The sequence below is a fragment of the Crocuta crocuta genome, unplaced genomic scaffold (genome assembly GCF_008692635.1).
Source record: "Crocuta crocuta isolate KB4526 unplaced genomic scaffold, BGI_CrCroc_1.0 scaffold282, whole genome shotgun sequence".
Classification (NCBI taxonomy): domain Eukaryota; kingdom Metazoa; phylum Chordata; class Mammalia; order Carnivora; family Hyaenidae; genus Crocuta; species Crocuta crocuta.
The window spans coordinates 6,578,229-6,605,868 of record NW_027529174.1 but is presented as its reverse complement, the minus strand read 5'-3'; the positions used below and the strand labels follow the sequence as shown (position 1 = coordinate 6,605,868).

General features: G+C 39.9%; 1 protein-coding gene and 1 pseudogene across 2 annotated transcripts in view; both read right to left on the bottom strand.

Annotated features, from left to right (window-relative positions):
• The window catches only part of TEC (tec protein tyrosine kinase), a 182,189-nt gene that overhangs the window by 46,793 nt on the left and 107,756 nt on the right, over window positions 1–27,640 (bottom strand). The window lies entirely within an intron of this gene.
• Window positions 22,415–22,762, bottom strand: LOC144226342 (eukaryotic translation initiation factor 1 pseudogene; annotated as a pseudogene).

The window sequence follows — 27,640 nt, the reverse complement described above, 5'->3', positions numbered from 1 at the left end:
ACTTTGGATCCTCTGTACCCCCTTCTCACTGCCTTCCCCTCACTGCACTCTTTCTCAAAAACAAACATTCTTTTAAAGTGACTTTAAATATAAAGTCAGAAGCTATTAAGGAAGAAACTTAACAAGTCGACCAACTTCCAGGAAAATTTATGTGAATTATGCATGCAACAATTAACAATACTATTAGAATCTCTTTATTAACTTACTGAACATGCCACAATACTTTGAGTACTGCTTTCATGTTTTAACATAGCACAGTCGATGCATCATAATGGCAAAAGCACGGGCAGTTTCAGCGTCAGGCAGACCTGTGTATAAAAGCCGGCTCCATGGTCCTATGCAAGTTAACTGACCTCTTTTAGTGTCCATTTCCTCATCCATAAAATGGGGATATTAAAATAACCTAACCTAGATTAGCATGAGGATTGTGATATGCTCATAAAGCACTCAGCACAATATCTAGCCCATCACCATCACCAATATAAGTTATTTTAGCATAATTATTTTTGCCTTTAAAAATAAGATTTCTAAAATTTTTCAACATTTAAACTCTTTTTACCCCACATATAGTCTCTAATTTTGTTATAGAATTCAATAAGAAAAAAGGCGATGGAAATCTTTTGAATATTTTACATTATTTCTTTAGGTAACATACCAGTATTTCTTCACTTTCTCCATTGAGGAATTCAATAAATATTCCAAGAATTCAAAAAATATAGGAGTAGACAATTAAGCTTGACCACAGTACATAAAATATCACAAAGCACACTAGAAAAGAGGACAATAGCAGAAATACCTTTTTTCTTTAAGCAAAATAATATTTTAAGTAGCTATTTTCAAAAGTAAGTTAGTCTTACATATCAATTACTATAAAAATGTAGGAAAAGTCCAGCAACAACTTAGGACACTATTTGCTGAGCATTTACTTGTTATATGCTAAATAATGTGCTAAGCACAAGAGATATGGAGACTTAAAAATATGTCATTGTATTTACCCAAGATAAATGAAAGGTATCTGACCATACAAAGACATGTCCAAGAATTTTCATAGCAGCTTCTTCCTAATAGCTGAAAACTGTAAACAACCCAAATGTCCATCAACAAGTGAATGGACACAAAAATAGTGGTATATCCATACAATGGAATACTATTCAGTAATAAAAAAATGCAATACTGATACAACAAAATAGATGTATTTCAAAATAATACACTAAGTGAAAGAAGCTGGTTTAAAAAGAGTCCATGCTGGGGTGCTTGGTGGCTCAGTCGGTTAAGCAACCAACTCTGGCTCAGGTCATGATCTCACGGTTTGTGGGTTTGAACCCCATGTCAGGCTTTGTGCTGACAGCTAGCTCAGAGCCTGGAGCCTGTTTCAGATTCTGTGTCTCCCTCTCACTCTGAGCCTCCCCTGCCCATGCTGTCTCTCTCTCTCTCTCTCAGAAATAAATAAAACATTAAAACTTTTTTTAAAAAAGAGTCCATGCTATACGGGTTTGTTTATTCTTGAATACTAGCACATGCAAACTAATGTATAGTGTCAAAAATCAGATCAGTGATAACTAGGGATGGTGGGAATGAAAGGGGAGGTATTACAAAGGGGCATGAGGAAGAATTTTGGGGGTGACAGATGTGTTCATTTTAGTGTAGTGATGGCTTCACAGGTGTGTACATATACCAAAACCCATCAACTAATACAATCTAAATATATGCAGTTTATTGTGTATTGATTATACCTCAATAAAACTAAAGAAAATATGGCCCCTGCCCTCATGGAACTTGAAATATGAGAAGACTTGGAAACGATGAAATTCTTTGCGAATAATTTTGTGTTCCAAATCATAGACTTAAAAAAGAAAAACCAACAAACCCAAGAAAAGGGAAAAATAGGTGTAAAGATTAAACAAAACAGGTGCACCTGGGGTGGCTCAGTCGGTTAAGCATCTGACTCTTGATTTCAGCTCTGGTCATGATCTCACAGTTTGTGAGTTTGAGAGCCCGCATCTTGACAGCACAGAGGCTCTTTGGGACTCTGTCTCCCTCTCTCTCTGCCCCTTTCCCATGCTGGCACGCACATGCGCTCTCATGCCCCCTCTGATAGATAAGACAGAGAGATGAACAGATATTTAAATTAAGCAAAACAACTTTACTTTACAAAGGGCCAGAGTAGGCAATCAATCACCTCTCATTTAAGGGAAGGCTCTACCTTAGTATTTATCCCAATTTAGAAGCAACTCATCCATCTATCCAATTTGTCCAGCATTAAGTGAATTTCTGGAGAGAAATAAAATTAATTTCACACCTTCCCCTAAAGTTGGCGCCTGCTCCTTCCCTCTTCTTTCTTTCTTTCTCATTACCCCCTTTCTCAAGGCAGGGATGATGAAGGCCACCTACTGGTAGCTCAGTGAGGACAGACGTACTGCCCCTCCAGCACCTACAACAGGGCTGGCATGTGAGAGCCTGGCACAGGGCAGGAGCTCACTGACTTTGCTGAATAAGCCAATGAATGAATGAGGAGATGCATGAATAGGAGTGGCTTCAGCTAAGTGGAGGGGAGGTCTTCCTTAGGTTTAATGTCCCATTATCCAGTCAGAACCACCCCGTGACTATACTATTTAGGAGAAGAATTTGGCTGCTTTTCTTTTTGCCATTGCTCTCTCAGATATATGCCATACCGGTGGGTCCAGGCATCCCAGGAACTGCCAGGATCTAAGAGGTCCTGCTTACTTGGCCGCCTGTTCAACTGAAATGTCCTGCTGCACAAGCGAACACCAGCTAACAGAGGAATGGTCATGTTACAACCCTCCGAGATACTCCTAACTACTGCCAAGGGATCCCTCCTCAACCACACATGGGAATCACTGTTATGTCACTGCAAATCTGTTTGCCTTCTGGTTTTCTTTAGCAGCAAAAGAGAAGGAAGGCCCTTTAATCGAGGTTTCAGTTCTTCCCTCTCTATGGTTAACACTGACTAGTAGCACTTTGCTATAGTACCAGGAATTCTCAGAGCCATGTGTACGCTTGTGTGCACGCGTGCGTGTCTGAGGTTCTCCAGTGGACACACCATGTGTGCAGGGTTTTTTAAGTGCCACTTTATGAAAGCAGAAATACCTAGAATCACATGAACATGATCTCTTATTAAGAGGAACTTGGGGGACATAAACTTTGTGAGTTTCGAGATGGGTGAGAGTTACAGACCGCTAACAGAGCAAGATAGAAAGTACAATTTCTGGGATGGGTGGTGGGTGGCAGTGTCACTCGGTTAGGACACAGTGGCATGTTTTTACACGCGCAATGGACCTACAGCTTCACAATTTCCACCCCCCCAGTAACCCCATCATGGTCAAATGGACTGATAAAGTGGTAATGCAGAGAAACGGCAGCCCTGGGAGAGGAAACCTCCTGTGGCCACCGCCCCACAGTCTCCCCCAGGAGACCTGCCTGTGACCAGGAGGCAGGACTGAGTTTCTGGACAGGTGAAAAGTTGGGAGGCTCACAGGCCCTCAAGAACTTTACCTCCACATTGCCCATACCTGACCATTTCCTCCACTAAGAAAAGCCCCTCTCTCTGCTTATCTGACATGAGTAGAGGGCCAAGATGCATGCATGCAAGAATAAACTGTAAATATGTATTATTTTAAAATGAATGGAGCTTTGCTAGAAGACTGCAAAAGCAGAAAATTAACTTGGTCTTTAAATAACTGTCTACAGGACCCCTATATATTTGTCTAGTTCTCTCTGGTGTTAAGAGGATCACACTGCCGTCTGTTTTCTAAATACTTTAAAAATATTAAGGTGCAAATAATGGCAGGTTCTCCAGACTAGCTTGCCACCCCTAAGGAAGCAACATCCCCTTCTTTCTCTTCCCCAGTGAAGACGATCAGGCACATTGGGAACAATGCCTTCCTTTTGCTTCTGCTCAAGCCTGGGTAAGGAATGGGATTGAGAGAGGGTGAGGAGATCAAGGAAGATGGGGAAGTGGGAGGGAGAAGGAATCACCCGAAGAACACTGGCAAGAAAGACAAACGTGAGTCTTAACGCAAGGTCTCTAGTAAGAGAAGAGGAATTGCCCATCAACTCTCCCCTCAGAAAGAGATTCAGTGAAAGATACACAGAATGACCTCATATGTACTCCATGGGGTTCTGTGGGTCTGATGGGTATTCACTTTGTGTTGCAAATAATCAACAGAAAACTTCTGTAATACAGCCTCTCAACTGGAAACCTTCTATAGATAAAATTATTTTAAAAACAATTTCTTCTAAGGGCACCAGGGTGGCTCAGTTAGTTAAGGCTCAGACTCTTGATTTCGGCTCATGGTTCATGAGATCAAGCCCCACATCAGGGTCTGTGCTGAGCATGGAGCCTCCTTGGGATTCTCTCNTTGATGGATACTTAGGCTCTTTCCATGTTTTAGCTATTGTTGAGAGTGCTGCTATGAACATTGGGGTACATGTGCTCCTATGCCTCAGCATTTCTGTATCCCTTGGGTAAATTCCTAGCAGTGCTATTGCTGGGTTATAGGGGAGTTCTGTTGTTAGTCTCCTTAGGAACCTCCACACTGTTTTCCAGAGAGGCTGCACCAGTTTACATTCCCACCAACAGTGTAGGAGGGTGCCCATTTCTCCACATCCTCGCCAGCATCTAGAGTTCTCTGATGTGCTCATTTTAGCCACTCTCACTGGCGTGAGGTGGTATCTCAGTGTGGTTTTGATTTGTATTTCCCTGATGAGGAGGGATTCAAAATTAATAAATATTAAAAAAAAAAAAAAACAATTTCTTCTTGCTTCATGACATCAAGGAAGCTCTCTTGATATGTTCTAGGATGAGAGCATGAAGGCTGTACGTAAGATGGGTAGTCCCTATCTTCTGGAGATGGATCCTAAAGCAACTGTAGAAGAAATGACAAGACTTCTACAGGGTCGTGGGAGTGGGCGGGATTGCTGCAGGACCGTGGAGGTGAAGGGAAGCATGAGTCAGGGCTAAGTGTCTGGGTTCTGGGTACCTGGAAGTCACCTGACTACCCTGTCTACTCTTTTGTTTGAAACTTTCTGTAATAAAAAGGTTAAAAAAAAAAAAAAGTACTTTCTCCATCACATGTTTTAATGTTTATTACTATTATTTTTTTTTTAGTTTATTTATTTTGAGAGAGACAGAGACAGCGCAAGTTGGGAAGGGGCAGAGAGGGAGAGAAAGAGAGTCCCAAGCGGGCTCTGTGCTGCCAGCACAGAACCCCATGAGGGCTCGAACTCATGAAACCGTGAGATCATGACCTGAATCAAAACCAAGAGTCGGACACTCAACCAACTTTGCCACCCAGGTGCCCCTATTTTTTTTTTATTTTTGAGAGAGAGAGGGGGTGGACTATGGGGGAGGCGCAGAGAGAGACAGGGACAGAGGATCTGAAGCAGGCTACACACTGACATCAGAGAGCCCGATGTGGGGCTTGAACTCACAAACCATGAGATCCTGACTTGAGCTGAAGTCAGATGCTTCACTGACTAAGCTACCCAGGTGTCCCTCTCCATCACATTTTTCAAAATCCTGATCAAAGTTATAGGATCTACCTATAAAAAAATTTTTGTGTGAATATAAGAAGTGTCCATAATAAATTGGAAAAAAAGTAGAGATGATCACTTCATTTAATTGCTACTAATAATAAAAGCTTTGGCTATACTTGTGGTAACGTCTCCACTGAATTCAGAAGAAGAAACAATCCCAGATGTTAACACAACTGCTCTTAGTGGTAACATTCACATAGCTTCTTGCATCTGTCAATCTTTAATGGCTATCACAGCTGAGGGCCATAGTTAAAGTATTCATCCTCTATGAGTTTACTACCACTAATGCAATTAACTTTCTAATACTCTGGCAAAAGTTAATCCATGTTGCAGAATATGTTCTAAGAGATGCCCCAATGCCAGATACAAGATCCCCATGGCCCAAACAGCCAGTCCACTCCCTGTGAGCCCACCAGCACCTGCAATGGGGACAGAATCTGTTTGGTTTTCTCTTCCTCATTCCCTCCCCTCCCTTCTGGAGGGTGTGGGACTTCGCACAACCTGACAGCAACTGGCCCTGGAAGGCTTTCGAGGAACATGTAGGAGTTATTACAGTAACTCCAGTGAGTCCATCTGAAACCTCCATATTACCGTGCACAGGCTTTAAAGTGGATTCAGAGAGAGAGATGCCTTTTCTCATCGATTCACTAAGGTAGTGTCAGGTCACACCATAAGAAATTCTAAGTCCAAAATGATCAAATATTGGTAATTTCTGATTGACAATACATTTTATACAGTTAGTACATTTTCGTCCTAGGCATATACCTCTGAAATACAAACCATTTGTACTATTCCTAACTTCTGCTTAATCATAACCAAAGTTATGATTTGTGAGGCTCTTGTTAGATACCCGATGCCTGAAACAGACTGAACAATGCATGATAATGGGAACAGTGCCCATCTGGTGTGATTACCACCAGCACCCAGCACGATCAGAACCCAGTCAATAATTGGTATTGATGACTCGAGAAACTGTTGGAATTTGAATTAGATTTAACTTAACCAAATTTTAAAAATCTGACAGTTGGGACACATGGGTGGCTCAGTCGGTGAAGTGTCTGGCTATTCATTTCAGCTCACGTCATGATCTCATAGTCGTGAGATCGAGTCCCATACAAAGCATGAAGCCTGCATGTGATTCTCTATCTCCCTCTGCCTCTCCCTTGCTCATACTCTCTCTCTCAAAAAAAAAAAAAAAAAGAAGAAGAAAAAAATCAGACAGTTAATCTAGACTAATAGTAGCTCTTTTAAACCATACACCATTTTGATTACTAACTTGATAGCTATTTCCTTCTTGATAGAAGTTTCCTTGTGAACTTCACAATTTGGAAACTTTTCATTTTTGGTTATGAAAAAAAGCAGGTCACACTGAATAGTTTATGTCTCCAAATCAAAAAGCCTTTACAGTCCATAGACAAGATAATAGACAAGGCCAGGAATTAACTGAAACATTCCCATATCTTTCTATCGTCTCTCTCACGCCACCTCACCTCTTTACTCTTTTAGTCAGAATTTATGCAGCATCTGCTCTCGTCCTCAGGAATTTCCAACTGAGTGGCAGGAAATGATTACTCATAAGGCAATGCGGAAAGTTCTTCACTGAACAAAATGCAGTGGGACATAAAGGAAGAAGAGGTTAGCTCTTCCAGAAAAAGAGTCAGAGAAGGCTGCACAGGAGAGGTGCCTCTTCCAGCCAAGCCTTGCATCACGAATAAGAGTCTTCCTGGCAAAGAAAGGAGAGAAGATTTTACCAAGGAAACCTCATAAGCAAAGGCCTGTCATTCCAAAAGAGCATGGCAGAACAAGCATGGCGGTGTGTGGTGTCTTCCGATGAACTGAGGGGCAGGTGGAAGAGGCAGGAGAGGAGACTGAGAAGGTGGGTCAGGATCAGATCGTGAACGGCTCTGCACGGAGTGCTAATGAGTTGTGTTATTAATCTTCCAGGCAATGAGAAACTGTGGCCTCAAGTGGTTATAGTTTAACATGCAAGAGTCAGTGGTGGGGACTTGCTGTGTCTCCTTGAATAAGTCACTTAACTTCTTTGTGCTTCAGTTTCTTTAGCTGTAAAATGGGATGAGTACTAGCAAACACCTTCATACAGTTGCTGTAAATTTAAAAAGTCAAGTCATATTAAGCTCTTGGAATAAAACTGACAAATGGTAAGTGCTCGATAAATTTAGCTATTAATGCTATTTTTCAAAACCCTATTAATCCTTAGGGAAAATAAAAGCAAAAGCCATTACTTCTATTTAAGAAAAGTCCCTCCTACCTACTTTCTAGACTCCAGAGAATGATGTCAAATTTGACTTATAAAACAGCATGAGGGGCACCCGGGTGGCTCAGTTGGTTAAGCATTCGACTTTGACTCAGGTCATGATCTTGTGGTCCATGAGTTTGAGCCCTGTTTCAGGCTCTGTGCTGACAGCTCAGAGCCTGGAGCCTGCTTCAGATTCTGTGTCTCCCTGTCTCTCTACCCCTCTCTCACTTGCAGTCTGTCTCTCTCTCTCAAAATAAATAAACATTAAAAAATTTTTTTTAATAAAAGAAAATGGCATGAATGAGATTCTTCCTTGGGTCTTGACAAATATCAATACCCTAAAATTACAGAAGGACACAACAGAACTGACCAGAGTCTACCCATATCTACTCTCTCCAACCGGAAAAAAGAGATTAACCTTTACCTTCATGGGTTTTACAGCCCATGTTTTTAAATGCTGTTTTTAAAAAAGGACGGTTGATGCTTCATGTGACTGTACTATTTTTATTCTTTGAAGCTGTTATTTTAGTTCTGTCTTACAATATGAAACCAATACTGAATCAGCAAGCAACTATATTAGCACTTCCTTTTTACGTTAGAAACAGTTCATCTCTGGCAACTCACAGTCTTAACACACAGTAGCAGAGAGGACACTTAGTCAAAATTTGGTCGAAATCTCTTTTCTTTCCGCATATAAGAGTCATATTAAAAGACGCACTTTTACCAAGCTGTTAGGCTTTCTTAAAGGCTAATTCATGGTCTGGTGAATATAAAGATGAAATATAGGTCCGATCCTTATGTTAATGCACAATTTAGCCAGCCAGAAAGTCTCACAAAATTACCCAGAAGCAGTGCAGTGTAAATGCTTCAGAGTTTGAGAATCAGACAGTCTGGGCTGGGGTCCTGGCTGTGCGTGGCTCTGTAACCCATAGCAAGCTGTCAAATAGGAATGAAAACTCTATCTCCCTTACAAAGCTGAGAGGGTTAGAGTTAATGATTATGAAGCACATAAGACCTTGCATGATATAAGGTAAGCACTATAGACATTTAGTAAATTAAAAAGAGTGGGGGGGGGGGGGGGGGGCGGCACCTGAGAGGCTCGGTCAGTTAGGCATTCAGTTTTGGCTCAGGGCATGATCACGCAGTTTGTGGGCTCAAGCCCCGCGTCAGGCTTTATGCTGACAGCTCAGAGCCTGGAGCCTGCTTCAGATTCTACATCTCCCTCTCTCTCTGCCCCTCCCCTTCGCTCCCTCTCTCTCTCCCTAACTCAAAATAAATAAATAAACTTGAAAAAAGGTAAAAGTGAAAGATGATATTATACACGGTAAATTAATCTATCCTGGAGGATCAGAGAGTTTGTACCAAGGAAGTGATATTTCAGCTGAAACCTGAAGATGGTAGCCGGTCAAAGGAGGGGAAAATATGGATTCGAGACAGGACACAGCGAAAGTATATGCTGTAAAGGTGGAAAGGAGCTGGGTGCCTTCAAGGAGCAGGAAGGCTGGTGAGCTGGAAGGCTGGAGTGAGGAACAGAAGGAACCGCAGATTAATGTAGACAGGCAGGCAGGTTGCTGGACCATAGGCCATACTGAGGATTTTTAAGGTTCGAATTGGGGAAACAAGAAGCTCCTGAAAGGCTTTAAGCCGGAGAGGGATGTGGCTATATTTGCGTTTTTCAAGATCACTATGGCCCTCATGGACAACAGACTGGAGAGGGCACATCATGAAAAGAGGAGCTTAGGACAATGAGGCAGAGATCCCTAGTTGTCTGCCCACAGTATCCCCTTCTCATCAGAAATGGAACCTTGACTGTTACTTGCACATTGATACTGAGTCTAAAACACTATTTCTCAGTCCTTCTGCAGCCAGGTACGGCCATGTGGCTACAATGTAGTCCATGAGATCTAGGTGGAAATCCTACGTGGAGCTTAAGGGAAAACTGTTAAAGGGATTTAACTCAGATGGGAAAAGTCCTTTCTTGCTTTTCTGTCTTTCTTCCTTCTTCCAGCCTGCAATGCAGTCAAGGTGGCTGGAACTCCAGCAATCATCTTGAGCCAAAATAAAAGGTACAAGCTAAGATGACAGAAGGGAAAGAGAGGATCCAAGGTGCCTGGGTTGGAGCCACCATACCCATTCAGGATAGCCTGCTTCCATTCTTTTTTCAGAAAACGTCCAAAAATTTTTTTGGAAAATTTCCCAAAAAATTCTGTGTTGTTTAGGCTACTATTACTTAGGTGTTCTATGCGATATATGGCCGAAGTCAATCCTAACTGATACAGAAGCTGTATTTATACAAGAAGAGGCAGTGACAGCTTGGATCATGGTGGCAAACAGATAGGGAGAAGGGCAAGACTGAGATAGAAGGAGGAATCAGCAAAACTTGTTGGGAGTCCAGACTCGAGAGAGGGTGAGGGAGAGGGTGTAACTTCAGACCAACTCCCAGGTTTCGGGCACCAGCAACTGGGTAGACCAGAGGCAGCTGGGACGTCCTGAACATCTTTTCATACATTTTGAAGTTGAGATGGCTGAGAAAACTTAGGCCACAGAATAGGCATCAGGCTAGGAAATACGGATTGGAGAAGTCATCGACAAGCACACAGGTGCTAACCAAAGCCACTGGAATGGATGATGCCTTTTAGAGCAAGTGCAGAATGGGGAGAAAAAAAAAAGGCCCTAGAATAGGACCTCGAGGAATACCAACTCTTGAAGGGGCAAGAACGAGCAGGCAGAAGGGAAGTTCACATGAGGAAATAAATGCCAATTATTCACTGCAGGAACAAGAAGGGCTTGAGGCTATCACAGGGGCAGGGAGGTCACTTCCAGCTGGTGATGTAAAAACAAGTCAGAAGGATCTAAGAGACACAGGCAGGCCACAAGAAGGAAAAGGAAAGAAGAGAAAGGAACGGGAAAACCAGAATGTTCTCGGAGTCTGGCCAGGCAGAAGGAGGCTGTGAGACTCAAGATATGATGGGGTTACATTCCAGGGGAAGAAGAGAAGTAGTCTTCTTTCCCTCCAGAAAAAACTAGAGCCGGGTTAGTCGTTCAGCAGCTCACAAAGTCAGAGGGTCACAACTGCACTCCTGGGCTACCTGATTCCGGCATATTCTAGGCTTGTTTTATGGTGAACAGGCTTTCATCTACCATACTGGAAGTTCTTTCAAACAATTATCTTAATTTTCCAATGTTAATTAAAGTTTTAAAGGAGTGTGGGGTAGAGGGTAAGGAATTTTATTTACTCAAATCAGCATAAACAGTCAAAAAGAGAGAACAGATTTTTACTTACACCAAGGGTTTTAACAGTAAGGGCAATATTACAAACTTTTCTTCAAGGCTCGCTATACGGCAGACTTTGCTTTAAATTCGTTTAGTGCAAGTTTTAGATAAACGTCTCAACTGAGTCTCTCTACAACCCTATGAAGTAGTAATTACTATCATCCCCACTTCACAGATGACAAAACTGAGGTGGAAAGCAGTCAGGTTCGCTTTAGCATCATTTAAACTGGTGAGTGACAAAACCTGGGATTTGGACACCGGCCATCTAACATCATAACCAATGCTTCTTGTTTTAGTCAGAAAATTTGCTTTTCTTAACTCTAAAAAGGAACATTTCCAGCCATGACATTAACATAGTTAGTGGAAAAATAATTATGCAAAACCATAGGCAGGAAAATAATTTCTACTTCACTTGAAAGCTGAGAGCAGGCCAAAGAGAAGGTAAGCTTTCTTTGCTTTAACTGGTCTGTCTGGTAACCCAGAAAAAAAAGGAACCTAGGTTTTAGTCAGCTCATGGTACCCTGGTCTGCTCTTCCCCAGAACTGGTCCTCTACAGCAAGGCCCCTTCGAATGTGCCTGTGACAACTGGATACCATGCAGAAAATTCAGTCAGCCCCTGCCTGTGAGAACAAAGCAAGGTGTGACCCCCACACGGGACCCAGACACAGAAGAGGTCAGGTGGAGGAAACTGTTCCATTTTTAGTCAAAGTTCACTGATGTAAAAGTGAGTGGCAAGCAGTATGTCTGGGGCCACTAGAACAAGAGCAACAATATTTCCACTCGAGACACAAATTGCAAACCTCAGTATTTCAAATGAAGGTCTTTCAAGAGAGAAAAGCCACCGAGAATTCTGAGTAGGGTTATGAACTACAGTGAGATGTCTGGGCTAAGCAGTCGTAATTAATCATGATTTAGGTCAACACAGAACCTTTTAAGCACTGAGGCTTTACAGACAGCGTACACGCTCACACGCACACACACACGCACGCACACATACAGAAGCTGAGTATCAAAATGAGGATGTGCACAATTCAGTGAGCCATTATTAGAAACCTGCCATATATCAAGTTCTATACAAGCGCTGGAAGGCAAAGGCAGATATAATAAGATATGAGCAGGCATCGTCTATGGATTCTCAATTTTCTTTCCTATTTTTCTTTCTGCATTTAGTTAGTGTGCAGAAAAGAGTTAACAGAGCAGGCTCGAGGCTGCTCAAGGTCTACTTGCCTTTCCTTAGGTGGCCATCGGCTGGCTTCTGGGAACCTGGACTTTGGGAAGATCCCACCATCTCCAGCACAGGTAAGAATAGCTCCTTGTGCCTATGCTGGTTTATGGTTTATGCTGAGCACCTGCTTTGCCTTCTGGAGTCTGGAATTTTGGAACACGCTAGACAGAGTGTGCCTATACCACCAACCAGTGAAAAAAAATCTTGGGCATGGAGTTTCTAATGAGCTTCTTGGTAGACAACTCACTGTTGGAGGTTTTGAGCAGGTCCTATGTGACTCCACTGAGAAAGGGCTCTTGCAGGCTTGTGCCTGGTCTCCTCCGGACTTTACCTCATGTGCCTTTTCCCTGTGCTGTGTACCCTTTTGCTGTAATAAATGATAGTAACGAGTACAACATATGTTGAGTCCTGTGAGTCACCCCAGCAATTACTGGGACCTGGGAGTGACCTTAGAGATACTCCTCCATCCCTCCAAAGCACCTGGTAAACTGGTCTGAGTTTGACAGTAAGAAAGACCTGATTTAAATCTCAACTTGGACATTTATTAGCTGTGAATCACTGAGTTTGTTAATAGGTTCTCTAAACCTTGGATTTCTCTGAAAATCAGGCAGTAAAACCTACCGCAGAAGATCGTGAACATTAAATATGTGGCAGACGCTCAATAACATTATATCCTTTCTTCTTCAGGCTAATAGGTGAATGGTAGCCCTACAGCTGTGCAGTGCGCACCCTGCACAATGCCAGGCAGCCCTACTGAGGATCACTTTGCCCACTCTCTCCTCCCAGGATGCAACAGAGTCAGCTCATGGCAGTTCATGAGAGCCTACCGTGCACACCATTTCTCCGTCCTACTTTCAATGTCACGTTAGTGGCTGGAAATCTGCCTTGGTGGGAGGATTTACAGGACAGAAACTGGCAAATGCTGAAAATCAGGGTTTCTCCCTCGATTCCCAATTGGTAAACATTTACTAGCACACCATGGTCCACTTCACAAAAAAATTTAAAAAAAGATGGAGTTCCTGTCAGACAGGTTTTTTGGCCTAACCAAAAACAGCAAGCATGCCTGCATTTTAAAAAGAAATAGGCTACATGAAAAGATGTTCAACACTATTAGCCATAAAGGAAATGCAAATCAAAACCACAATGAGTTACCACCTCACACTAAGTAGGATGGCTAGAATCAACCAGATAACAAGTGTCTTAGTGAGGAGGGAGAGAAATGAGAACCCCCATACATGCCTGTGGGGGTGGGGGGGATATAAAATATTGCAGCCCCTTTGGAAAATAGTCTAGCACTTCCTGAAAATGTCAAACATAGTTACCCAATGACCCAGCAAGAGAAATGAAAATGTAGGTCCACACAAAAACTTGTACATGAATATGCAGAGCAGCTCTATTCACAATAGCCAAAAGGTGGAAACAACTTAAATATACATAAACAGATAAATAAACAAAATGTGGTATTTTCATATAATAGATTATTTAGATATTAAAAGGAATGAGGATGGGGCGCCTAGGTGGTTCAGTTGGTTGAACATCCTGCTTTGGCTTAGGTCATGATCTCACAGTTCGTGGGTTCGAGCCCTGCGTCGGGCTCTGTACTGACAGCTCAGAGCCTGGAGCCTGTCTTCAGACTGAGTCTCTCTCTCTGACCCTCCCCTGCTCATGCCGTCTCTCTCTCTCAAAAATAAATAAAATATTTTAAAAAATTAAAAACAAAAAGGAATGAGGTACTGATACATGCTACAATATGAATGAACCCAGAAAACATTATGCTAAGCGAAAGAAGCCAGACACAAAAAAGTAACATATGATTCGATTTATATGAAATATCCAGAATAGGTAAATCCATAGAGACAGAAGGCAGATTAGTGCTTGCCGTGGGCTGGGGGCAGGGGGCTGGGAGGAAGGAGGAATCAGGATTGACTGCTTACTGTGTATGATTCTTTTTCTTTTCTTTTTTTTTAAGATCCATTGCTTTCCTCTCGTGGCCTGCCTTGTATCAGTCTTTAGAGTTCTATAATGTTTAGTCTAGTTGTTTACACTGACAGCCCTTCCCTTTGAATATTTTAGTGACCTTCTTGATACCTTCCAGCTGCTTTTTTTTCTCTTTCTTCTTTTGTTTTGAAGAATGACCAAAGCTATATGCAGTTTTTCAAGTGTAATTATGTAATTTTGTGCCATCTGGATTTATTTTTTTAAGTTTATTTTTATTTATTTGGAGAGAGAGATAACAAGCAGGGGAGGGGCAGAAAGAGAGGGAGACAGAATGCCAAGCAATCTCCACATTGTCGGCACAGAACCTGATGCAGGACTTGAACTCAAGAACCGTGAGATCATGACCTGAGCCAAAACCAAGGGCCAGATGTTTAACCGACTGAGCCACCCAGGTGCCCCAAAGCCATCTAAATTTATATGATCTAATACTTTCTGACTTTTCAGGTGATTAATAAAGGCAATCAAATGAGCACTAAGTAATAATGATAACTATTTTTTAAAGATGCAAATTGTTTTCTCTACCATTTTTTAATAAGATTTGCACAACTGTATAAAATAGGGAAGGCAGATGCTACCCCCCCACCCCTCACCCCTGACCTTTAAGCACAAGATTATTAAGGTTCAGAGTAATTATGTGACTCCCTGGTCCCACAGACCAAACCAGCACTAGACCCCAGGTTTGCCGATTCCTTATTCGTACATTTGACAGTCATAGCTGGTGCAGAAAATGTTGTGGTTTGGAGCCAACAGCCAAGAAAGAATTCTTGAGACATGTTTGGTGCAAAAAGGAGGTTTTATTAAAGCATGGGGACAGGACCCATGAGCAGAAAAATCTGCACTGGAGTTGTGACAAGTGACTGACTAAATACCTTCACGTTGGGAGGGGGCTAGGGATAACGTTAAGTCCGTAAGTCTCTAAGGAATTTTGGAAGCAAGGTTTCCAAGACCTTGAGGGGGCTAGCTGCTGTCAGGAAAAGGTCATTTATTATATACTGTTCAGTTAAAACTCAGTCATGAGACCCTTCAGATGTATATCAGTGGGCCACATGCTTGGAGTATGATTGCCAACATATATCTTGGGGGAGTAGAGATAAAGGAATTTTCCAAAGGAATTTTTGGTAGCCTGGAGGGGTTGAGCTAAGATTGCCTTAACCCTTAGCAAAGCGTCATCATAGAGGAAGGTCACGCTGCCTGTTTCAAGGACAGGGCTGTAAGTTGTAAGAAAATTTAATTTTCTCTTTTGCCTTTGTTCCCCACATCAATAAATACTATCAAAAGCTAGAGGAAGAAGCCGAGAATGTTAATGTGTAGAATTTAGTCATTAAATTTATGGACTAGAAACTATTAACAAAGAATCTAACTGAACTTCTTTCTAAATAAAAAGAAACAAAACAAAAAATATTTCTAGTGATGTTTAGGAGTCCATGAAAACTACATGGTGACATTCTAAGGAAGCCGCATTTACTTGCATATATTGTTTGTGAATCTTAATGCTGAGAAAATGTGATTGCAGTTTAGGAATCAATGGGTTATCTCAGTATGTAGGGGAAGCAGCTAATTTTTACTTTCAAAGGATGCTTTAAAGAGTTTTATTATGTAAAATAAGGGAAACTGAATTCTAAGCTTTGTTGTGATTTTTTTGCTCCTGATTATTTTATTTAAAAATTTTTTTTGATGTTTTATTTATTTCTGAGACACACACACACACACACACACACACACAGCGTGAGCAGGGGAGGGTCAGAGAGAAAGGGAGATACAGAACCTGAAACAGGCTCCAGGCTCTGAGCTGTCAGCACAGAGCCCAACGCAGGGCTTAAACCCACGAACCATGAGCTCATGACTTGAGCCAAAGCTGGACACTTAACTGACTGAGCCACCCAGGTGCCCTCCTTTTTTTAAAAATATTTTTTTTAATACTGTATTTTTAAGCTATATAAATATTTCAGCCTCTGCCTCCCTTCACCTTTTCTCCCATCCCAGCTCTGGCAACCACCAATCTGTTCTCTATATTCATAAGCTTGGTTTTCTTGTTGTTGTTGTTGGGATTTTTTGTTCTGTTTTTTTTATTGTGTTTGTTTGTTTGTTTTTTAGATTCTACATATAAGAGAGCTCATGCAGTACTTGTCTTGCTGTGACTGATTTACTTCACTTAGTATAATGGCCTTGAGGTCCATCCATGCTGTCACAAATGGAAAGATTTCATTCTTTTCTATGGTTGAATAATATTCCACTATATGTACATACCACATCCTCTTTATTTACTCATCCATTAATGAATACTTAGGTTGTTTCCTTATCTCAGCTATTGTTAATAATGCTGCAATGAACATGGGGATGCATAAACCTTGTTAAGTTAGTGTTTTTGTTTTCTTGGGATAAACACCCTGGAATTGCTGGATTCCAATTATGGAATATGTTGGTTCTATTTTTAATGTTTTAAAGAACCTCCATATTATTTTCCATAGTGTCTGTATCAATTCACATTCCCACCAGTAAAGCAACCCACATCCACACCAATGCCTGTTATTCGTGTCTCTTTGATAATAGCTACTCTAACAGATGTGAAGCCATAGCTCATTGTGATTTTGGTTTGCATCTCCCTGATTATTAGTGATATTGAGCATCTTTTCATTTACCTGTTGACCATCTGTATGTATTCTTTGGAAAAATATCTATTCAGATATTCTGCTCCCTCCCTTTTTTTTAGTTATTTAGTAGTTGTATTTCTTTTTAATTATTTAAATCCAAGTTAGTTAACAGAGTAGTATTGGTTTCAGGAGTAGAGCCTTGTGATTCATCACTTACATATAACACCCAGTGCTCATCCCAACAAGTGCCTATCTTAATGCCCATCACTCATTTAGCCCATTCCCCCACCCACCTCCCTTCCAGCAACCCTCAGTTCGTTCTCTGTATTTCAGAGTCTCTTATGGTTTGCCTCCCTCTCTATTTTTATCTTATTTTTCCTTCCCTTCCCCTATGTTCATCTGCTGTATTTCTTACATTCTACATATGACTGACTTAGTATTTGAAATAAGTGACTGACTTATTTCACTTAGTATAATACACTCTAGTTCCATCCACATTAGTGTACATGGCAAGATTTCATTCTTTTTTGACCGCCAAGTAGTATTCCATTGTGTATGTATATACCACATCTTCTTTATCCATTCATCAGTCAGTGGACATTTGAACTCTTTCCATAATTTGTATTCTGCCCATTTTTTAATCAGTTTGGTGTTTTGCTATTGACTTGTATCAATTATTTATATATTTTTGATATTAACCCCTTATCAGATATATGATTTGCAAATATTTTCTCCCATTCAATAGGTTGCCTTTTCATTTTGTTGATGGTTTCCTTTGATGAGCAAAAGTTTTTATAGTTTGATGTAGTCTCCTTTATTTTTGGTTTAGTTGTGTTTACTTGTGGTGTCATATCAAAAAGTCATCACCAAGACTATATCAAGGAGATTACTGCCTATGTTTTCTTCTAGGACTTTTACAGTTTCAGGTCATATGTTCAAGTCTTTCATCCATTTTGAGTTAATTTTTGTGTATGGTGTAAGATAGTGCTCCAATTTCATTATTTTGCATGTGGCTGCCCAGTTTCTTTCTTTCTTTTTTTTCCTTTATTTTGGCTGCCCAGTTTCTAAACACCATTTAAAGAGACTGTCCTTTCCCCATTGTGTATTCTTGGTTCCTTTTCATAAATTTACTGACCATAGAAGCGTGGGTTTATTTGGGGGCTCCCATTCTGTTGGATCAATCTATGTCTGTTTTTACACCAGTACCATACTGTTTTGGTTACTATAGTTTTGCAATATAGTTTGGAATCAGGGAATGTGATGCCTCCAACTTTGTTCTTTCTGAAGATTGCTTTGGCTATTTGGAGACTTTTGTGTTTCCACGCAAATTTTAGGATTGCTCCATTTCTGTGAAGAATGCCATCAGAATTCTGATAGGAATTGGACTGAATCTGTAGATCATTTTGGGTAGTACATTTAAAAAATATTAATGCCTCCAATCCATGAGCATGGAACATCTTTCCATTTATTTGTGTCTTCCTCAATTTCTTTCATTAATGTCTTGTAGTTTTCAGCAAACAGGTCCTTTACCTCTTTGGTGAAATTGATTCCTAGGAATTTTACTCTTTTTGATGTAATTTAGGGGTGCCTGGGTGGCTCAGTTGGTTAAGCATCTGACTTTGGCTCAGGTCATGGTCTCATGGTTAGTGAGTTCGAGTCCCATGCTAGACTCTGTGCTGACTGCCAGCTCAGAGCCTGGAGCCTGTTTCGGATTCTGTATCTCCCTCTCTCTCTGACCGCCCCCCANNNNCCCTCCCCGACTCACACTGTCTCTCTCTCTCAGAAATAAATAAAACATAAAAAAATAAAAATAAAAGTAAAAATAAATGATGTAATTTAAATGGGATTGTTTTCTTAATGTCTCTGATAGTTTGTTATTAGTATGTACAAATGCAACAGATTTTTTGTGTGTGTTGATTTTGTGTCCTACAATTTTACTGAATTCATTTATTAGTTCAACAGTATTTTTATGGTCTCTTTAAGTTTTTAACATATAATATCATATCATCTGCACACAGTGACAGTTTTACTTCTTCCTTTCCAACTTGCATGCCTTTTATTTCTTTTTCTTGCTAACTGATCTGGTTAGGAATTCCAATACTATGCAGTAGTGACAAGAGTGGACATCCTTGCCTTGTTCCTGATCTTAGATGGAAAGCTTTCAGATTTTCCACTATTGAGTATGATGTTAGCTGTGGGCTTGTCATATATGGCATTTATTATGTTGAGGTACGTTCCCCATATATTTGCTTTGTTGAGAAGTTTTTATCGTAAATGGCTGCTGAATTCTGTCAAATGCTTTCTCTGTATCTATTGAGATGATCATATGATTTTTATTCAACATTCTGTTCATGTGGTGAAACACATCAACTGAGTTTCAAATGTGGAACCAACCTTGAATCCCTAGAATACATTCTACTTGATCATGGTGTAAAATACTTTTAATGCTCTGTTAAATTAAGTGTACTGATATTTTGTTTAGGATTTTTGCATCTGTTTTCAAAATAAGGGATATTGTCCTCTAATTTTCTTTTCTTGTGACATTCTTGTCTGGTGTGGGTATCAGGGTAATTCTGGCCTCATAAAATGAGTTTGGAAGGTTCCTTCCTCTTCTATTTTTGTAAGAGTTTGAGAAGGATTGGTATTAATTCTTCTTTGAACATTTGGTAGAATTCACCAGTAAACCCATCTGGTCCTGGGTTTTGTTTGTTGGCAGGGTTTTGGTTACTGATTCAATAGTCTTGCTAATAATTGGTCTGTTCAGATTTTCTATTTCATCACGATTCAGTCTTGGTAGGTTGTATGTTTCTAAGAATTTATTAATTTCTTGTAAATTGTTCAATTTGTTGGTGTATAATTGTTCATAGTAGTTTCTTACGATCCCCTGTATTTCTGTGGGTATCAGTTGTAACAGCCCTTTATATCTAATTTATTTGAGTCTTCTTTTTTCCTAATGAGTTTAGTTAAAGCTTTGTTGATTTTGTTTATGTTTTCAAAGAACCAGCTCTTAACCTCATTGACTTTTTTCTCTTGCTTTTTTAGTTCCTATTTCATTTACTTCTGGCTTAATCTTTGCTACTTCCTTCCTTCTTCTAACTTTGGGCTTCATTTGTTCTTCTTTTTCTAGTTCTTTGAGGTATAAAGTTCAGTTGTTTATTTCAGACCTTTCTTGTTTCTTGACGTATGCAGTTATCACTATGTATTCCCTCTCAGAAGTGTTTTAGCTACCTTCCACAAATTCTGGTGTGATATATTTTTATTTTCATTTGTCTCAAGGTGTTTTTTAATTTCTCTTTTAATTTTTTCTTTGACCCATCGGATGTTCAGTAGCATGTTGTTTCATCTCCTCATGTGTGAGAATTTTCCTTTTTTCTTCATGTAAGAAATTACTTACTACTTTCATACCACTGTGGTCAGAAAAGGTACTTGATATGACTTTAATTTCTACCATATGACCTATCCCAGAAGGAAACTTCTCCAAGAAAATAGCTTATAATATACTCCTCTGGAGCCCCAATTTTTGCAACTGCTGCCCAAAGGAAACCTCCAGATAGCCTGGCTCTGGTGGCCAGTGGGGTTTATGCTTGTGATCCAAAAGAACTGTATATATATGCAAACTTTTAAAAGTTGTTGTCTATGGGTCTGGCTTCCAATCAGCCTGAATCTAGGTGCTAAGATCCTCTTCCTCTTTGGGATACTGACAGGTCTTGGCATATCCTCAGCTACTGGGAGCTTTTAAAAATATAATAGGATGCTGGGACAAGCACAAACAAGATCTGGGACAGGGCTGAATGACAAGGTTCATATCCTACATGAGGCCACTCCAGAATTGGGGGGCGGGGGGGTGCGTGAATGGCGGTGTTTCACCTATTACATAGAAACCAAAACAGAGACCCAAGGAAAATGAAGAAACAGAGAAATTTGTTCCCAATTAAAGAACACGATAAAACTTAAGAAAAAAGCCTTAATGAAATGGAGATAAGTAATTTACCTTATAAAGAGCTCAAAATAATGATCATAAGGATGCTCACTGAGCTGGGAGCAGAATGGATGAACCCAGTGAAAACCTCAACAAAGGGATAGGAAATATAGAAAAATATCAGCTGGAAGTCACAGAGCTGTAGAATACAATACAACTGAGAAATACACTAGAGGGGTTCAACAGCAGACTAGATGAAGCAGAAGAAAAGGTCAGTGAACTCAAAGACAAAGAAGTGGAAGTCACTCTATCAGAACAGCTAAAAGAAAAAAGAATTTTAAAAAAGTGAGGATAGCTCAAGGGACTTATGGGACAACATTAAATGGATGAACATCCACATTATAAGAATCTCAGAAGCAGAAGAAAGGGAGAAAGGGGCAGAAATCTTATTTAAATAAATAATTGCTGAAAACTTCCCTAATATGGGAAGTGAAACAGACATCCAGAGCCAGGAAGACCAGAGTTTGATAACATGAATCCAAAGAGACTCACACCAAGACACATTAGAATTAAAACATCAGAAGTTAAAGACAGGGAAAGAATCTTAAAAGCAGCAATAAAAAAATTTTGTTTCAGCAGAAACTTTACAGACCATAATGAAGTGGCACAATAAAATCAAAGAGCTGAAAGCTAAAAAACTTCCAGCCAAGAATATTCTAGCCAAAAAAGTTGTCATTTACAATTAAAGGAAAGATAGGGTTTTCTACATAAGCAAAAGCCAGAGGGCCTCACCAACACTAACTGGCCTTAGAAATGTTAAAGGATCTTCTTTAAGCTGAAAAGAAAGGGCACTAATTATGAATAAGAAAACATGTGAATGAATAAATCTCACTGGAAAGGAAAATATATAGTAAAGATAGTAAATTAATCATTTAACAAAGGTAGTATGTAGATTAAAAGACAAGTGTAGTAAAAACAGCTATGATTACAATTATTAGTAAAGGATACACAAGATAAAAAGAGTAAAATGTGACATCAAAAACAAAGCACAGGGGGAGAGTAAAAATGTAGCGTTTTATAATGTGATCAAACTTAAGTTTTTATCAATTTCAAGTAGGCTGTTATAGATATAACTGTAATATGTAAGCCTCATGATAATCACAATGCAAAAACCTATAGTAAATACATAAGAGATAAAGAGAAAGGAATGTAAGTATGCCATTAAAGTCATCAAACCACAAAGAGCAAGAGAAGAAAAAAGGAACAGAAAGGAACTACAAAAACAGCCAGAAAACAATTAATAAAATGGCACTATATCTATCAATGATTACTTTAAGTATAAATGAACTAAATTCTCCAATCAAAAGACCCAGAGTGGCTATATGAGTAAGAAAAAAAACAAGACCCATTTATATGCTGCCTATAAAAGATTCACTTTTTTTTTTTCTTTTTGGCTCTTTTCAGTTCATTGCATGGAGTTACACTAGTCCAAGTTAAAAGTAGATCCCAAATGGTTACATTACATAAGCTGTGAGATTTTTTAAACTTGTGACAAGGACAGAAGGGAAATTCTACTCATTGTGAGGAAATCCTCACTAAAGCTTCAAGCACTTAAAGCCATGAACCTTCAGCTGGTCATCCTCAGCCAGTCCAATCTCTATGAATTGGCATATGTCCTTGTGCTAGTCACCCCGTAGCTGAATTACTTCTCCATGTTCTGGATGCTCAATTATAGTATCATTACAGGCAAATTTCTTCTTAAAGGCCTTCACTAGTTTCTTTTTATCATAATCATCAGCAATCCCTTGGATAGTAATAAGGGACTTCCTGCTATTTCTCTGATGAATTCTTATATGGAAATAATCTTCAGCAGGAAACAGATTATCACCCTTACTTGCATCAGCAAAGGGGTCAAAAGAGTAGAGATTCCAGATAGCAGACATAAGATACAATTCCCTTTCCTCGGTGGAAATGGACCATGGAAGGTGGTGGTGGGGGAGGGTAGGTGCATAGGATAGAGTATTAGGAAGTTAGGGGGTTCAAGGGCGGTGCTGCTGAGTCCTCAGACGTGAGTCAGTGACTGGGATCAAGAGACTCATTTTTTTGTTGTTGTTTATTTATTTATTTTGAGAGAGAGAGAGAGCCCAGTGCAGGGCTCTATCCCACAAACTGTGAGATCATGACCTGAGAGGAAATCAAAAGTAAGATGCTTAACCAACTGAGCCACTCAGATGCACTGAGACCCCTTTAGATATAAAAGACACAAGCAGATTAAAAGTGAAGGGATGGAAAAAGATGTTCCATGCAAATGGAAACCAAAAGAATACTGGGGTAGCTTACATCAGAAAAAAAAAAAAGACTTTTTAAAAAATGTTTATTTTTGAGAGCGAGAGCACAAGCAGGGCAGAGCAGAAAGGTGGGGACAGAGGATCCAAAGCAGGCTCTGTGCTGATAGCAGCAAGCTCGTTGTGGGGCTCAAACTCGAGAAGTGCGAGATCATGACCTGAGCCGAAGTTAAACATTCAACCGACGGAGCCACCAGGTGCCCCAGAAAAAAACAGACTTTAAAACAAAGGCTGTAATAAGAATCAAAGAAGGGTATTACATCATGATAAATGGGCCATTCCAACAAGAGAATATAATGTTTGTAAATATTCATGCACCCAACAGAGAACACCTAAATCTATAAAGCAAACATTAACAGACCTAAAGGTAGAAATATACAAAAATACAATAATAGTAGAGGTCTTTAATACCCTACTTGCATCCAGACAGAAAATCAATAGGAGAATCTCAGCCTTAAATAGACCAGATAAGCTTAACAGATATTTACAGAACATTCCATCCAAGCACACCCAGAACTTTCTCAAGGTTCCTATTAGGGGCGATGAAAAGCTTTGGAACCAGAGAGCAGTGATTGTTGCACAACACGATGAATGTACTTACTGCCACTGATCTGTACAGTTTAAAATGGTTACGATGGTAAATTTTATATGCATCTTACCACCATAAAAAAAAAAAAAAAGACAAGCCACCAAGTACAAACAAGTATTTGCAAAGCATGTATGAACAATGAGTTTGATTCAGAATATATTTATCTTTTAGAAATAAGTAAGAAATTGTTCTAATTGAAATAAGAAGGAAAAATATCCAAATGGGCACTTCAACAGAGTAAATGCCAATGGACAATGTAAATATGCAAACTTGCTCATCCTCTGTGAGTAATCAGAGAAATGCGGGTTGAAAAGATGGTGAAACACCACTATGCACACACCTGTTCAGAGTCAGGGGTGATGCTCAGGACTGAAACAGGGATGTCCCAAAGTCTGAGCAGAAAGTGAGGAGGGGAAGATCTCCTATTCCATAGTCTACAACCACTGCCAATACATGTGGATGTTTAATAACTATTTTAAGATCTGAGAATCATATTTGGCCATGAAAAAGATTCTGGTGAATTACTCGCATAATCCAATTTCTTCATTTTAGGGTAGAAACTGGACACTGACTGGATAAATGACCTTCCCAGGGTCAAACTGGCTGGTACAGCCAATTCTCCCTGACAATTCATGTTCTGCTATGTCCCAGTGTCCTGAAGTTCATGAATAGAAGGGCCAAATTTTGTCACTCCACACTTATAACCCTCCAAAATCTTCCTATCACATTAAAAAACAAAAAATCCAAAGTCTCCTCCATGGCCCACAAAGGTCTCTGGCCACCTCCATCACCACACCCCATTCCATTCCATTCCATTCCATTCCATTCCATTCTCTTGGCCTCTCGGCTCTTCCTTGAGCAAGGAAGCACCATCTGCCTTTCTTGATGCCTTGCATTCCTGATTTCCCTAACCCAAGGGCTTCCCCTCCCCCAGGCCTGTCTTGTCCTTAAGATCTCCACTCCCTCGACCACCACCAAAAAAAAAAAAAAAGAAAGAAAGAAAAAAAGAAGAAACAAAGAAAACCACAAGCATGCAAGTCCCCACCCCTCTCATCCTGCTTTGCTTTTTGTCAAGGTGAGAGATATTTATTGGTGTATCTGTATCTGCCTGTCTTTCTCCTCTACAATGTAAGTTCCATGAGAACAGGACATTTGCTTTATATACATTTTTGTGTCCTCAGAGCTCGGAACAGTATCCACCACAAAATAGGCACTTAATTGGTTCAAGTAAAAAGAGGAATGTTTTGTTGTTGTTGTTGTTTGTTGTCTGTTTGGCTAGAAAATTAAGGTAGAGGTGTCTGGGGAGCTTCTAAGTCAAATGGCTTATGTTTGAATCTTCTTACTCCACCAATTGTAGTGATTATGAATTACAAATCTAGGTGTCTCTGCTTTTAAAGTTTATATTTCAGACAATTCAGAAAGTTTGCTGTTATTGGTTATGTACATTTCTCCACCATCCCCTATCAGTACTTCCCTCCAGCACACACAGTTTATAACTTGTTCAGCAAAGAAATATTAATTCTATCCTTTTGAGCATTCCTACTTAGAACTTAAGATGCTATAATTTTTATTAACTTAAAAATTTTTGTTTTCTTCCCATTATTTGTATTAAATTTAATAGAAAATAACCCTTTTTATAGCAAAGTTAGTATAGGAAACTGTGCCTCTATGTAATATTTGGAAATAGCATAGTATATTGATCAGTTACAAAATAGATTTATAAAGACCAAGAGCTTGATTATATATTAACAATACTTAATTACAACAAACGTGCAATGCAAAATAACTTACTTACAAGAGTTACCTATAACCATAAAACACTCAGGAATTCATTTAACAAGAAAAGTAAGGTACTTTGGGGCTCCTGGGTGGCTCAGTCAGTTAAGCATCTGACTTTTGATTTCAGCTTAGGTCATGATCTCATGGTTTATGAGTTTGAGCCCCATGTCAGGCTCCGTGCTGACAGCGAGGAGCCTGCCTGGGATTCTCTCTCTCCCTCTCTCCCTCCTCCACTAGCACATTCTCTCTCTCTCTCTCTCTCTCTCTCAAAATAAATATATAAACTTAAAAAATGTATGGTACTTTAAAAAACAACTCTGAAAGTATTAAGGAGAAATAAATTTAAAAGATTAAAGCAGATATATAGCTCTTTGTTCTTGAAATAAAGACTTTTTGAAGAGAGACCAGTTATAAATGTGGTTTACAATGGATGTGCTTGGGAGTATTTCATTGGCAGAATTATAGATATTGTCAAATATTAGGACAAATAAAGTCCTTTTGCTCTGTAGAAACAGATCAAGGTTTTGAGTGGCCGGAAGCTTATACACTTAAAGAAGAAGGCTCTCTATTTTCCTTTTAAGTGCAAAATTATGAATGCAAAACCACTAGGGTCCCTCCCAGAACCTTAGAACAGGCTCTGGAGTGAAAAGTCTCTAATGCTCGCTTGTCTTGAACTTCACGGTAGATCCGCTTGTGGTGTATGAAAATGCTACAGTGAAGCAGCACCACATTGTGACAGCCAGTACACTGCCATGTGCTCCACTGACAAACACCCAGAGGAAAATGTCCAGAGCAGACAGTCCCCAGTGAGAGCTCTACCAGCACAGGCTCAGAGATGGCAGAACATGAACTAGCCTTATTGAGCCATGCATTTCCACCGGTTTACCAGAACCCCCTAATGCAGCTGACTGCAAGCAACGGGCATCAATTTAAAGAGTGGATCCCCTGCAGTCCTAGGAGAATGACCCAGGGATGCTCAGTGCAAACATGTCTAGATCTGGGAAAAGCCAGATTCAAGAGCAAAAACGCTGAAACATATATATAACAAAGACAAAAGTGGGTGGCAATTCAACCAACCTCCTGTGTAGAGCTATAACAAAACCTGTCGGTGCTTATATGGCACCTACTGTATGCCAAGAACCGCCCAGATTACTTCACATACAGCGATCCATTTACTCCTTTCCAAAACCTAGGAGGGAAGTACTACTTTCTCCCCAGTTTGAAGATGAGGAAAATGAGGTGTAGAGATTAAGTAATTTGTCCAAGGCCACACAGCTAAAAGGTAACAAATGTAGGATGTGAACCAGGTAATCTGGCTCCAGAGTCCACGGTGTTAATCTCTCACTCTCTAATACACAGAAACTCTATTAACTTGGAAATGAGCCTTAAACCACAACTGAAGTTCCCTGTAATTGAGAACAGAAAACTGCTGATAAATTGATTTCCAGAACTTCATGAAATACACTATTTCATCCAATGGATTTTGGTTTTGTTTCCTAAGATATTTTAGTCATCACCTGCATCCTTAGAAACTGATTAAATGTGACATCTGAAAATAAAAGAACCCTGTCAAAAGATTAAAAAAATGGGGCACCTGCCTGGCTTAGTCAGAAGACCATGCACCCCTTGATCTCGGGTCATGAGTTCAGGCCCCATGTTGGGTGTAGAGGTTACTTAAATAAATAAAACTTAAAAAGAAAAATTCTGGGGTGCCTCGGTGGCTTAGTTAAGTATGTGACTCTTGATTTCAGCTCAGGTCATGATCTCATGGCTCATGAGTTCAAGCCCTGCATTGGGCTCTGTGCTGACAGTGTAGAACCTGCTTGAGATTCTCTCTCCCTCTCTGACCCTCCCCTGCACGTTCGATCATGCTCTCTCTCTCTCAGAAATTAACATTTTTTTAAAAAGAAAAATTCTGAATTACATATTTGATCTTTAGCATAAAGCTACTCATCTTTTTCCAAGAAAATTCAAATCTGTACCATTTATTTTGATGTTGTACTATAATCAATCCTAGTCAGAACTAAATCAACCTAAAAACCCATTTACTTAGCTCACAAAAATGTTAAACCAACTTAACAATAGATTATGGTAGATTTACAGGGGTC